The sequence below is a fragment of the Chlorocebus sabaeus genome, chromosome 2, assembly GCF_047675955.1.
Source record: "Chlorocebus sabaeus isolate Y175 chromosome 2, mChlSab1.0.hap1, whole genome shotgun sequence".
Taxonomy (NCBI): Eukaryota; Metazoa; Chordata; class Mammalia; order Primates; family Cercopithecidae; genus Chlorocebus; species Chlorocebus sabaeus.
In genome coordinates, this window is record NC_132905.1 from 19,492,922 (window position 1) to 19,507,868 (window position 14,947).

A 14,947-nucleotide genomic window follows, 5' to 3' on the forward strand; every position below is an offset into this window, starting at 1 on the left:
CAGCCTCCCACCTCCCAGATTCAAGTGATTCTCCTGCCTCAGCCTCCCAAGTAGCTGGGCTTACAAGCGTGCACCACCACGCCCAGCTAATTTTTGCATTTTCAGTAGAGACTGGGTTTCACCATGTTGGCCAGGCTGCTCTCAAACTCCTGACGTCAGCTTCCCAGTGTTGGGATTACAGGTGTAAGCCACCACACCTGGCGTTAATTAATTTTATTAAATAACATATATATATTTTTTTTTAATGGAACACTTCAGAATTTACATGTCATCCTTGCACAGGTGCCGTGCTACTAATCTTCTCTGTATCATTCCAATTTCATTTTATTTATTTACTTATTTGTTTATGTATTTATTTTGAGACAGAGTCTCTCTCTGTCACCCAGGCTGGAGTATAGTGGTATGATCTTGGCTCACTGCAACCTCCACTTCCCAGGTTCAAGCATTTCCCCTGCCTCAGCCTCCCAAGTAGCCAGGATTACAGGCATGTGCCACCATACCCAGCTAATTTTTGTATGTTTAGTATAGATGGGTTTTCACCATGTTGGCCAGGCTGGTCTCGAACTCCTGACCTCAGGTGATCCACCCACCTCAGCTTCCCAAAGTGTTGGGATTACAGGCGTGAGCCACTGCGCCCGGCCTTCATTTCAATTTTAGTATATGTGCTGCCGAAGCAAGTACCTCACTGAATTTTAGACAAGGTAGGAAATTTACATTTCAAAGCACAAAGAAGAAATTTAAGCTTTCCAGAAAGCCGCTTAAGATTTACATTTTTTTTTCCTTCAGCAAAAATCATACCAACAAGAAAGGATGCAAACAGAGAGAGGGACTCACCATATCATTAAAAGAGGGGTTTCAGTCACCTGAAAAAAATTCCCCAAAACAAGATCCAAAATAGAAGAAGCAGAAAGGCCCTATTTTAAAAATTATAGTCTGAATACCTGCTTTTAATTAAGTTGACTTTGAACTACAGAGCTCTTAAGAAAATATTTTTATCAGGTTTTAGCCAGGTAAATAACAAACATTCTTGATTTTATTTTTGTTTTTGGCTTTTCCTCTCTGGAATTTACATTAAGAAGAGTTTTGTAGGAGGGGCATATTTGTTTGTTAGAGGTCTAGGGTAATCACTCTTTTAAGCTGTTTGCCTTTGAAATGTTTTAATTAAATGTGTCCTTTCTTTCTGAATACGTGGTTTCATTAAGCTTAGGAGAGAAGGCTAAACAAAACAAAAAAATTCCTATCATAGTCTAAATAGAAACCAAAATTTTAAATCAAAGGTATATGTGCACAAGTTACTCAAAACCAACATAAATAGGTGTGCCTGAGACTAACAACAGGTGCTCATACAGCACCCGGCACAGAGCCCGGTACACAGTAAGCACTCGGTGTTGGCTAGCTATTCTCATTATCATCATCATCACTGTCATCCTCATATATGTATGGGTGGCTGATTAATCTCTGAGATCATGGATGCGGAAGACTTTGGAAGTCAAGACATAAAAAGAAACTTTGAAGAGGGCCAGGTTATCCCAGGCCAGGGCAAGATACTAGAGCTGCACTGTAGCACTGCAAAGCTATAATAAAATGGGAAGCAGCAGCCCATGATTTCTGGGGGTGCTGGGGAAGACGAGGACACAAGAGGAAACCACTGATGGCTAGTGATCAGCATGACTAAAGAACCTCCCACAGCCAGAGTTTTGACCCATGATAGTACAGGATTCGGAGGAGGGGGCATTCCCCATCCCAGCAGATGTGCAGAGCCAAGGCTCAGGGGACAGTTGTCATCAGGAAGAGGATTCCTGCACTGGTGATAGGTTGAAGGAAATGACTTTATTTGGTCTTGGTCTCTCGGAATAAGGGTCCCAAGATTCCCTGCCCTGTTGTGGCCACATAGCCAGCAACAGTTCCTAATATAATGTGATATTAAACATGTTAAGTTATATATAAGACAATATATTTATTTACATAATAGCATTACATCTTTGTTCATAATTACATACATTAAAATTTACATTTACTGTCATATTTACATTCATATGATACATATCTATAATTATTTCATTCCTACATTGTGGTTGTATACTTTTACGTTAACCTCTTCATGTGACATTGATTTTGTAATGTCATTTTATTTAGAGAGAATAAGAAGATACTTTAGTCTTTTCTCTAGCACCGTTGACTAATGTTTTCTTGTTTTTTTTTTTTTTTTTTTTTTTTGAGACAGAACCTCACTCTGTCACGCAGGCTGGAGTGTAGTGGTGCAATCTCGGCTCACTGCAACCTCCACCTTCTGGGTTCAAGCGATTCTCCTGCCTCAGCCTCCCAAGTAGCTGGGACTACAGGTGCACCTGGCGAATTTTTGTAATTTTAATAGAGACGGGGTTTCACCAAGTTGACCAAGCTGGTCTCAAACTCCTGGTTTCAAATGATCCACCCACCTTGGCCTCTCAAAGTGCTGGGATTACAGGTGTGAGTCACCGCACCTGGCCCCTATTTTTTTAAGACAGGGTCTTGCTCCATTGCCCAGGCAGGACTGCAGTTGTCTGATCTTTGTGCAATGCAGTCTCAAACTCTTGGGCTCAAAGGATCCCCCCATCTCAGCCTCCTAAGTAACCAGGACTACAGGCATGTGTCTCCACACGCAACTAATATTTTAAGATTTTGTAGAGACGGAGTCTCACTATGTTGCCCAGATTGGTCTTGAACTCCTGGCCTCAAGCCACCCTCCCACCTTGGCCTCCCAAAACGCTGGGATTATAGGCATGAGCCACTGTGCCTGGTCCCAAATTTTTTATGGTCGATAGTTAAAGTTTCTTTCAGCTTCACAACTTATTACTGGCACAGTAGCCCCCTCTTATGCAAGGTTTTTACAGGAAGCCTTAATAATCAACCACAGTCTGACAATATTAAATGAAAAATTCCAGAAACAATTCATTAAGTTCTACATTGTATGCTGTTCTGAGTAGTGTGATGGAATTTGGTGCTGTCCCACTCCACCCCACCCTGTCCCCCCGGGGTGTGAACTGTCCCTTTGTCCAGCATCTTCACTACCTGCCCATTAGCCAACTTAGTAGTTGTCTTGGCTATTGGATCAAAAAAACATAGTCTAAATAGAATTCCTTACTATCTACAGTTTCAGGCACCCACTGAGGGTCTTGACATGTATCCCTCAAGGATAAGGGGGTACTATTGGAAGGTCATAAAATTCTAGGATTGTTATCAAATTTAGAAGAACCTTTATCAAGTTTCTTTCATATCAGGGCTGTAAGATTTCCGGATTTGTTATGTTTCCTTGATTATTAATCTTAAAATTTTTTTGAACTGATGCTATTTATTATATCCTTTTTGTAGTGGTGTATTTTGACTTTTGTTATTTTCATCAATGTCATTATTCCGTGACAACTTCTCCTTAGCTAGATCCCCCAAAACGCCAGAACCACGGGGGCAATACCCAAAAGGAAGGGAAGTGTGACAGAGAGGGAAGTTGGAGTGGAAAGGGGTAGCATTCTTAATAAACTACAGTTAAAACATCTTACATTGGCAAATTCTACTAAAGCATGTGATCCTGAGAGTGCATTACTTGGCCCCTCCCAGGCCCCTGGAAGGCCCCTGGCAAGTGAATGGCTCTAAGGCTTAAGCTGTGACTTTCACAGTAAGTTTGCTAAATCCATTTCTGCCTCTCCCCAGCATGATGGGGAGATTTTGTCCACCTCCACTTAAGCGTTGTTTTTTACAGGAAGCCTCCAGAAAAAGCTAGTTGTCACTACCTCCACCCCATTATCTGCATCGTGAGGCTGGAGGCCATGACTCTCTAGTTCCTTCTGTATCCTCAGTAGACTGAACAGTGCCTGGTACATAGTAGAATCTTAGGCTCAGAGGGCTGAAGTGAGCTGCCAGGGTCATGCAGATAGGAACTGCCAGAACTCAGGATCAGCCAGAATGAATGAATGAATGAATGAATGAATGAATGAACGAACGAATGAACTCTAGCTTCCCAGGCTCAGCCAGGGAAACCTCGTTTCTTTTCTTTTCTTTTCTTTTCTTTTTTTCTTTATTTGAGACAGAGTCTCCCTCTGTCACCTAGGCTAGAATGCAGTGGTGCGATCTCAGTTGACAGCAATCTCCACCTTCCGGGTTCAAGCAATTCTGCTGCCTCAGCCTCCCAAGTAGCTGGGACTACAGGCGCACTTCACCACCCCTGGCTAATTTTTGTATTTTTAGTAGAGACAGAGTTTCACCATGTTGGCTAGGCTGGTCTGGAACTCCTGACCTCAAGTGATCCGCCTGCCTCGGCCTCCCAAAGTGCTGGGATTACAGGCATGAGTCACCGTGCCTGGCCAGAAACCTCATTTCTTACCAGAGCCCTCGATGGCCTGCTTCCTGTCCTCCATCCTGGAAGACTGACCTGGAACCCCAGGAGAGGCAGAGATCTCTCACCTGGAAAATGGGTCTAATGACTGCGCCTCCCCCGCAGCAGGAGAGGACTGCAGATGGTGCGAGATGAGAGGAAGATCTCTGGCCCTGGAGACAGCATCATCAAGCAATAGCTTCATCTTTGCAAGCTGGGGCCTCCGCAGGAGCTTTCCCCTCCTCTCTCCAGGCTAAGCCTGTCTCAGCGCCCCACCCCCCACCTGCACCCCAGTCCTTTGGAGTCATCTTAAGCCTTTGGCTGATGTTTCTTTGCTGATGTCAACCAAGGTGATTGTTTTGTCCTCGTAAAGTAACTCTTGAACATACAGGCACTTCTCCCTCCCTCCTCTTGCTTTGAAGGGCGGGATGGCACCTGACACCATGGGCAGGATGAGGGCCAGCCCCATACCCATGAGGTCAGAAGGCAGCTGCCCCTGACCCTGTGGGTTTCTCTCAGAGGGGCCAGGTCTTCCTCACCATGTGTCCCCAGCACCTAGCCTGCGGCCCAGCCCAGGGTCACATTCAGTAAATGCTGGCTGAGAATTAAGGGGGAACTTTCTGGTTCCCCTCCAACACTTCTTTCTTTCTTTCTTCGTTCCTTCTTTCCTTCCTTCCTTCCTTCCTTCCTTCCTTCCTTCCTTCCTTCCTTCCTTCCTTTCTTCTTTTTTGTTTGCTTTTTGTTTTTGTTTTCCCAAGCTGGAGTGCAGTGGTATGATCTCGGCTCATTACAACCTCCACCTCCCCAGTTTGAGTGATTCTTCTGCTTCAGCCTCCCAAGTAGTGGGATTACAGGTGCCCGCCACCACGTCTGGCTAATTTTTGTATTTCTAGTAGAGACGGGGTTGTGCCATGCTGGCCAGGTTGGTCTCGAACTCTTGACGTCAAGTGATCCACCTGCCTTAGCTTCCAAAAGTGCTGGAATTACAGGCATTGGGCCACCGCACCTGGCACCAACGCTTTTCTGCAAGTGCTACAGTGTCTGCCACAGAGACATCTGTGCACACCCGGGGGCGGCTGAGGGGCCATAAGCCTCCTTTGACTCCATTATCTTGCCTGTGCAGGCCAGATGACTGCCTGAACCCACAACAGCTTTGCCAGAAGAGGGGCTCACTCATCACTTCCACATAACCTGTGCCCCTCTCCCACTGGGACCAGCTGGGGTGGAAGGGGTGGGGGTCAGGCTGGGGAAGGCTCCTGGAAATTGCATTTGCAACCTACCCCTCCCCTGCCAACCTCTACTGCCACACTGAAAGGAACAGGGAGACATCACTAAATTAAGGACCTAGGTAGAGAGAGAAGAAGAGAGTGTCCTGTCAGTCTTCAAAGTTTATTCAGAGCTCTTGGTACAGGAAGGCCCTGCTAGAAAACTCCAAGAGCCCAGGAGGGCCTTGAGCATAAAAGCTCAGAGTTGTCCTCAAGAAGCAACTGCATGGCAGTTATATCAGATGCACATTCAACAATAATCACAGCAAACCCTTACACAGATCTACAAGCCCTTAGCCACACTTCAGAGATCCCAACGTTTCTGAACAAAATAATTTAAGTGTAACACCAAAATTCATTCGGTAGCAAAAACCTAACCTGAACAGATGTATGAATACTCATATGTTGTTTTCTGCAGAAATATTAACGTGTTTCGTTATGGGATGCTAAGCCAGATCCCACTACCCACTAGTGTGTGATATAAGTCATGTGCTTTCCAAAACCCCAGAACTCCCTAAATTCCAAAATGCGTCAGGATCCTAAGACACTGGAGTTTCAGTTAAGGAGTTGTGACCTGTGTAGCTCCCTCCATGACAGGCACTGTTCTAACTGCTCTCCATCTATTAACTCACTCAATCCTTACAATGACCTGACAGAGTAGAACTTACTATTACTCTTCTAACTTTATAGATAAGGAAACTGAGGCAGAGAGAGGTGAAGTGACTTGCCCAAACACATACAGCTAATGAATGCTGTAGCTGAAACTTCCAGAGCCCAGTTCCAGAGCCCATTCTCTGAACAATTCTACCATCTATTTCCCCTAAAAGGACTGGGGTGGCCGGGTGTGGTGGCTCACACCTGTAATCCCAGCACTTTGGGAGGCTGAGGTGGGTGAATCACCTTATGTCAGAAGTTTGAGACCATCCTAGCCAGCATGGTGAAACCCCATCTCTATTAAAAATACAAAAATTGGCTGGGCTCGGTGGCTCAAGCCTGTAATCCCAGCGCTTTGGGAGGCCGAGACGGGCGGATCACGAGGTCAAGAGATCGAGACCATCCTGGATAATACGGTGAAACCCCGTCTCTACTAAAAAATACAAAAAAAACCTAGCCGGGCAAGGTGGCGGGCGCCTGTAGTCCCAGCTACTTGGGAGGCTGAGGCTGGAGAATGGTTTAAGCCCGGGAGGCGGAGCTTGCAGTGAGCTGAGATCCGGCCACTGCACTCCAGGTTGGGCTATAGAGCGAGACTCCGTCTCAAAAAAAAAAAAAAAAAAAACAAAAAACAAAAATTAGCTGGGCATGGTGGGCACCTGTAATCTCAGCTACTCAGGAGGCTGAGGCAGGAGAATTGCTGGAACCCGGGAGGCAGAGGTTGCAGTGAGCCAAGACTGTGCCGTTGCACTCCAGCCTGGACCAACAACAGCAAGAATCTGTATTAAAAAAAAAAAAATGGATGGTGGGGTGGGGCATGGAGGTTGAGGGGTGTGGTAAACAGCAGGAGATAACCAATTTATGTTGTGTGTGTGCTATGGTTTGGATGTGGTTTGTCTCCTCCAAAATGCATGTAGAAACTTGGTCCCCAATGTAATGGTATTGGGAAGTGCAGCTTTTAAGAGGGGATTAGGTCATTAGGAGGGATTAATGCCTTTCTTACAGGAGTGGGTTAATTCTCACAGGAGTGGGTGAGTTATTGAGAGCAGTTCATTACAAAAATGAGTTTGGCTTCCTCGGCTTTGTCTTGCTTCCTCTCACCCTACGATACCTTCTGCCATGTTACAACACAGCACGAGGCCCTCACCAGAAGCTGACCAGATGCAGCCACCCTGTCTTGGACTCCCCAGCCTCCAGGACTGTAAGAAACAAACCCCTTTTCTTTATAAATTACCCAGTCTCATGGGTTCTATGATAGCAACAGAAAGTGGACAAATTGTGTAACATGCACACGCCCAGGAGGGTGTGTGAGAGGTAATCCTGTTGTTACGGTTGTTCTGTAGGGTGGACAACCATTGGGAATTTCCCTGGGACTGTTTTGGTTTTAGCACTGAAAGCTCTGTATTTCAATAAACTCCCCAGACCTGGTAAACCAGGATGATTGATCACCTAGTTCTTGGCCTCTTTTCCTATGAGCAACATGAGGATCATGACCCACTGAGGAAGATTCTAGGATCTGAAGATGCTCATTATCTATATAACACAGCTTCTTAACCCAAACCAGGATCTCCAGCAGGCACTTACTCAAGATACGGGGAAGAAGCCCTGGAGGAAACACTGGCTGTATCAGATTCAGTGAGGGATAATGCCTCTGTCTCCACTTGGCATCTTCCTGAGAGGTTTCCAAGGACAAATGTGACTCTATCAGGTTTTCGCCTTGAGTGTTGATGCTGGCCTCCATTGTACATACAGTGGGAATACACTCGATATTCTAATTTAGAAATGCCTGACTCTCATCCCCAGCTTTGAATTTTAACTCCTCAAAGCCCAAAGTGACTTCTCAGGAATGACCCACACCATGAGCTCATATCTATCTTCCTGAGGACTGCCCAGACCTGTCGAAGTACAGAGAAGAAGGCAAGGCCTCTGCTCTTGAGAAGTAGGTATGGGCTATGGAGGCAGGAAAGAACTGTGCCCCAGGCTCAGAGAGTGGGGAAGAGAGTCCTGTGTGCTGAGGGCTCCCATGGACTCCTGGAGCGGGATGAAGAAGGAATGGGGGGAGGATGGGGTACCATACAATCCTCCTGAGAGCTGAGGATTTCCCCAGTTAAGAACTGAGGCTGGAGACTGCTGTTTAAACATAGCAGGTTGAACACACTTATTTCTCCCCATGGTTCTCTGAAATTCCAAGAAAATGAGACAGGGAATTTTTTTTTTTTTTTTTTTTTGTTAATGCATATCTATCTTCTGGGACAAAGAAAACATATGAGGAAGAAAATAGCAGATGAGAAGAATCAACCAAATTCCGGAAGCTGGAAGGCAGATGGTGAGTGGGGACTGACAAGAAACCAGGAAGCTGAAACCTAGCTGTTCACGGGGAGCCATTAGGACAAAGCAAATCACAGAATCTTGGAGAGGCTCAGGGATTGGACGGACCAGAAATCTCTGAAGACCTTGTGGTGTGGGGTAGGGCAGAAGACAGAAGGGTGGATTGGTTGTCAATCTGGGGGACAACTGGATGTCTAGGTCTCCTACCCCAGCTGGCACAAGCAATTGCGACCCCACCCCACAATAACAGGAGGCCCACCCACTGGATAGGCTGGGTGAAAAGAATAATCTGAGATGATGTTTGCTATGGTTTGAGTGTGTTCCCCAACAAACGTGTGTTAGAAACTTAATCCCCACTTTGGGAGGCCGAGGCGGGCGGATCATGAGGTCAGGAGATTGAGACCATCCTGGCTAACAGGGTGAAACCCCATCTCTACTAAAAAAAATACAAAAAATTAGCTGGGTGTGGTGGCGGGCGCCTGTAGTCCGAGCTACTTGGGAGGCTAAGGCAGGAGAATGGTGTGAACCCGGGAGGCAGAGCCGCAGTGAGCCGAGATGGCACCACTGCACTCCAGCCTGGGTGACAGAGCAAGACTCTGTCTCAAAAAAAAAAAAAAAAAAAAAAAAAGAAACTTAATCCCCAATGCAGCAGTGTTGGCAGGTGGGGCCTTATGGAGGTGTTTAGGTCATGGGGCCTCCATACTCAAGAATGGATTAATGCTGAGTATAAAAAGGCTCAAGGCCATGAGATTGATCTCTTGCTCCCTCTCTTACCCTCTCTGACTCTCTCATCTTCCACCATGGCATGACGCAGCAAGAAGCCCTTGAAAGATGCCAGCACCTTGATATTGGGTTTCCCAGCCTCCAGAACCATGAGCCAATACATTGCTGTTCCATAAAAATTATCCAGTTTCAGGTGTTCTGCTATAGCAGCACAAAATGAACTAACACAATGTTGGCACAAGACTCAGTGCTGGGCCTGGCATACAACAGGTCCTTAGTACGTTGTCACTATGATTATACTCAGGCCTCTTTCTATCTTGCTCTCTTATTTTCTTCCGGTCAGAAAGAGGCTCAAAGACATATGATATGGACAGCAGAATCTGGCGTCCTGCTAACACTCTTTCCACCTACCCATACACCCTCCTCACCTACTAGGCTATTTGATGTGGCAGAAATGACCACCCTTCCAGTGTCCTGCACTATCCTCTTCTTCCCCCTCCACCGCGTCCTGCACCGCCGAAATGGAGTTTCGCACTGTCACCCAGGCTGGAATGCAGTGGTGCGATCTTGGCTCACTGCAACCTCTGCCTCCCAGGTTCGAGCAATTCTCCTGACTCAGCCTCCCAAGCAGATGCGATTACACGTATGTACCCCTGTGCCTGGCTAATTTTTGTGTTTTTAGTAGAGACAGGGTTTCACCATGTTGGCCAGGCTGGTCTCGAACTCCTGACCTTGTGATCCACCCATGTCGATCTCCTAAACTGATGGGATTACAGGCGTGAGTCACCGCGCCGCGCCTACTATCCTCTTCTTTAGTAACAGAATCTCCTTTTTTTTTTTAGCTGGGTACCTTGCCTTACAGCTGTAAGAGATTTCCTAGTCTCATTTGTAATTAGGTGTGACCATGTGGCTATATAAGCAGAATTTGTTGAGAGAAAAACCAGGTATCTAGATCTTTAAAAGAGAGAAGCACCAGCTGCTGCTTCCCTTCCTCAGCCCTGCTCTCTTGACTGCAGATGTGAAGACCGGTGCTCCAGCAGCCATACTGCACAATGAGGATAGGGGCTGGATGCTAGGGATGGCAGAGCAGAGGGATGGAAGGAGCCATCTTCACAGAGTTGTCACATCAGTGGCATTGCCTGTCTCTGGTTTTTTTTTTATCTGTTTTTACACAACAGAGAAATAAACTTCTGTCTTTTTTCAGCCATTATTATTTGGGGGTTTTCTGTTGTGTGCAACTGATCTTAATCCTGTCTGATAAATGTGAGTGAAAATGCAACCTCTCCCTTGTCCTATTTCTTACTCAGAGATCTTAGAAGATCAGAATCAGCAGGGACCTTGGCTGTGTGGGGCAAAATCTGGCCCACAGGTGTTTTCTTTGGCTTGTACAAAGTTTTAAACATTAGGACACATTTGAATACAGTTTAAACATTAAAAGAGGGGTCGCTGACTTTTTTGGATGCTTGGAGGATCTGGCAACACTGGATTTATGTTTCAGCACAGTAGCATCTTGATGAGGCATTTGCTCTTTCATTGCCATGATCTCCACCTCTCCTATTGTGTGAGGATTCTCTTCTCCTCCTCCTATGAACGAGGCATGTCTATGGTTTATTCTATTAATTAGTATGTATTATACCCACTACACAGATGAGAAAATCAAGGCTCAAAACAACTTTCCCAAAGCCACAGAGCTGTAAGAGGTGGAGCTGAGGCTCCTGATCATATACATTTGATCTTGATTTTTATTTATTTATTTGAGACGGAGTCTCCCTCTGTCGCTCAGGCTGGAGTGAAGTGGTGATCTTGGCTTACTGCAACCTCTGCCTCCCAAGTACACATGATTGTCCTGCCTCAACCTCCCAAGTAGCTGGTATTAGAGGCACGTGCCACCACACTTGGCTTTTTGTTTTGTTTTGTTGTGTTTTGTTTTAGTAGAGACAGGGTTTCACTATCTTGCCCAGGCTGCTTTTGAACTCCTGGTCTCAAGCAATCCACCCGCCTTGGCCTCCCAAAGTGCTGGATTACAGGCATGAGCCACTGCACCCAGCCCCGATCATCTGTGTTTGCGCTTGAAACTTTTTTTTTTTTTTAACTTTTTTCAAAATGTTTATATTCTGTGTGGTTTTTTTAAAAAACTTAATTTTTTTTGGTTTAGATTCTATGTATTTTTTAATATTTCAATATATGTATTTATTTATTTGTTTTGAGACCGGGTTATGAGACTGGCTAATTTTTGTATTTTTGGTAGACAGGGCTTCACCATGTTGTTCTGGTCTTGAACTCCTGGGCTCAAGGTGTCCACCTGCCTTGACCTCCCAAAGTTCTGGGATTACAGGTATGAGCCACTGCACCCAGCCTGAGTTTGCAACTCTTGATTTCTCAACCCCTTGCTCAAAGTTTCACAGAGGAAGACACTAGAGCCCAGGAAAGTCTTGCTCTGTCGCCCAGATTGGAGTACAGTGGCTTGATCTCGGCTCACTGTAACCTCTGCCTTCCGGGTTCAAGCGATTCTTATGCCTCAGCCTCCCAAGTAGCTGGGATTACAGGTGCCCGCCACCACACCCAGCTAGTTTTTGTATTTTTAGTAGAGACAGGGTTTTACCGTGTTGGCCAGGCTGGTCTCGAACTCCTGACCCCAGGTGATCCGCCCGCCTCGGCTTCCCAAAGTCCTAGGATGACAGGCATGACCCACTGTGCCTGGCCTGGAATAGATCTTGAACTAGATTTTTCAGGATGGTTACATGAGAGGTAGACATTCTCAAATATACACAATCTTTGTTGTCTTCTCACAGGAGTGGCGTGCTGTGTGGATAATGAATGTTGGGGAAGGTGTCTCTCTCCAGCCCCTCTCAAGCTTTCTGTAGTTGCTGGTCCACTCTGTATTGCTGTGAAGACGCTCAAGACCAGCCTGTATCACTCGGGGTCCTGGCAGGAACCAGATGCCATTCTCAAACTGAGTCATTGAAGAGGGTTTAATATGGGATTTATTTACAAAGGTGTGGGCTGGTGTGGCTGCCCATATGCCCTCGAAATCACCTCTACATGGCAAGAGCTACTTACTGCCAAAAGAGTCTCTCTCTCGTTGCTGAAAATATTTTCTAGCCATGCGAGCAAGCTCAGACAGTTACGCTGAACAAACTAAGAGTGCCAGGAAGTTAATGTTCTGGAAGCATTGCCAGAGGGGAGGGGGCAGACAGATTCCCCAGCTTCCTCGCTGGGGACCTCAGTTGGGTTAAGCCTGTGACATATTTGTCATCTCCCAGAGTGCTGCCCAGGGATAGAGCTCCAGATGCTCAGTGTGGTGACCTGCTCATGTCAGCTTCTTCCCCTTTCCTGTCTTGTTTCTGCACCCACATCCTTCCCATGTTTCCTCTTCCCAAATAAACTACTTGCATTCAAATCTTTGTCTCAGGCTCTGCTTCTGGGGAAACCTGAACCTAGAGAGGAGAGTTTAAGGAAAGCAACAAAGGGTGCTGTGGGACTCTGGGACTGGTAACAAAGGAAACCACTACCTTTCAAGAAAACGGCAGGAGGCCGGGCGTGGTGGCTCATGCCTGTAACCCCAACACTTTGGGAGGCCAAGGCAGGTGGATCATTTGAGTTCAGGAGTTTAAGACCAGCCTGGCCAACATGGTGAAACCCCATCTCTACTAAAAATACAAAAATTAGCCGGGCGTGGTGGTGGGTGCCTGTAATCCCAATTACTCCAGAGGTGGAGGCATGAGAATTGCTTGAACCCGGGAGGTGGAGGTTGCAGTGAGCTGAGTTTGCACCACTGCACTCCAGCCTGGGCGACAGGGTGAGACTCTGTCTCAAAATCAATCAATCAGTAAATAAATAAATAGGCAAGAGGGAACCTGGAGAGGGGAGGGTACGGAGAGGACGGCCAGGACTGTCAGGAGCTGTGGCTTTGGTAGAGAGACACAGTCAGCCCAGTGACTTCGCACTGAGGGAAAGGGGGAATGAAAATCCTGACCCCTCTGCTCTCACCTGCTGATCTCCTGCTGGTGCCCCCTGTTGACAAAACCCAATCAGAGCCAGAGAGCAGGAGAGCCCACTGGTGTCACCCACAGCGGTGTGGCTGCCGGAAACAGAGCAGCAGAGCAGTGTGCAGAAGGGTGGAGAGTGCACCTGCAGTGGCGAACAGAAGAACTGCAGCACGCAGCCCAGCCCTTTGGATATGACCCGTTTGGAAAGCAGAATTTTGATAGTCTAGGATCTGGGTAAAGGGTTTTCCAGGTGTCAGGATGGAAGTGACTAAGGTGCAGAGACTGGAGGGTTGGGCCAGGTAGGAGCAAGCATTCCTGTTATCTACTGCTGTGTGATAATCTCCCCCTAAAACACAATGACTTAAAATGACATCCATTTTGGCCAGGCGCGGTGGCTCACGCCTGTAATCCCAGCACTTTGGGAGGCCAAGGCGGGTGGATCACGAGGTCAGGAGATCGAGACCATCCTGGTTAACATGGTGAAACCCCGTCTCTATTAAAAATACAAAAAATTAGCCGGGCGTGGTGGCAGGCACCAGCTACTCGGGAGGCTGAGGCAGGAGAATGGCGTGAACCCAGGAGGCAGAGCTTGCAGTGAGCCGAGATCTCACCACTGCACTCCAGCCTGGGCGACAGAGTGAGACTCCGTCTCAAAAAAAAAAAAAAAAAAAAATGACATCCATTTCATTACATATCTCAATACTGTAGGTCAGGAATTTGGGCTGGGCTTACTTGGGTAATTCTTCTGTCCCACATGGCATTGACCAAAGCCTGGTTTTCAGTGGGCAGCTGGGCTGGATGGCCCACCACAGCTTCACTAACATGATTGCTGTCTTGGTAGGGATGGTGGAAGGCTGGGCTCAGCGGGACTGCCAACTGGAATGGCCATATGTGGACTCTCTTAGCATGATGGTCTCTTCTAGAAGCTTGGGTTCGCAGAGAGAATGTTGAAGAGGCCCTAAAGGACACCACAAAGCTTCTTAATGACCAAGGCTCGGAAATCCAGGAAGCTTGCTCCCATCATGCTCTATCACTCCAATGAGTCACTCAGGCCAGCCCAGGTCCAAGAGGAGGAAACCTAGACTCCATCTTGCAATGTGAAGAATTGCAAATAATTTGTGGTCACCCTTAAGCAACCAGCAACTCATCTAGATTGACCGGCATTTCAGCAATGTGGTGGGAAGTGGTGGGACTGATGCTGAAGAGGGACTTGAATGTCATGAGAGGCTGGGGAGGTAATAAGGTGAGGAGTGAAGTTTCTCAAGTCAGATTCAAATTTAAACCCCAGTTTTGCCACTTATAACCCATGGGCCAAGCAGGCTGTCTCTCTATCTGAACCTCAGTGTCCTCATCTGTAAAATGAGGAGAACACCTACATCTCAGAATGACTGTAAAGATGAAACGGGATGGTGCTTATAAAATGCTTCCCAGTGTACCTGGCTCCAAACGTGTCTCAGTAAATGGCAGCCCCTATTATTGAACCTGAGTAACACGGAGAGCCAGGAAAGGATCTAACAAAAACCTCCCCTGGCTTTGACAATGTATGAGACCCACTGATGTTTGGCTTTGTGTCCTCACCCAAATCTCATTTAGTAGCTCCCATAATTCCTACATGTTGTGGGAGAGACTCAGTGGGAGATAAC

The 14,947-nt window shown here is 46.7% G+C and overlaps 1 pseudogene; it reads right to left on the reverse strand.

The window, feature by feature from the left end:
- Positions 1–238: 238 nt before the first annotated feature.
- LOC119618651 (U6 spliceosomal RNA) lies at positions 239–339 on the reverse strand (annotated as a pseudogene).
- Positions 340–14,947: the final 14,608 nt, after the last annotated feature.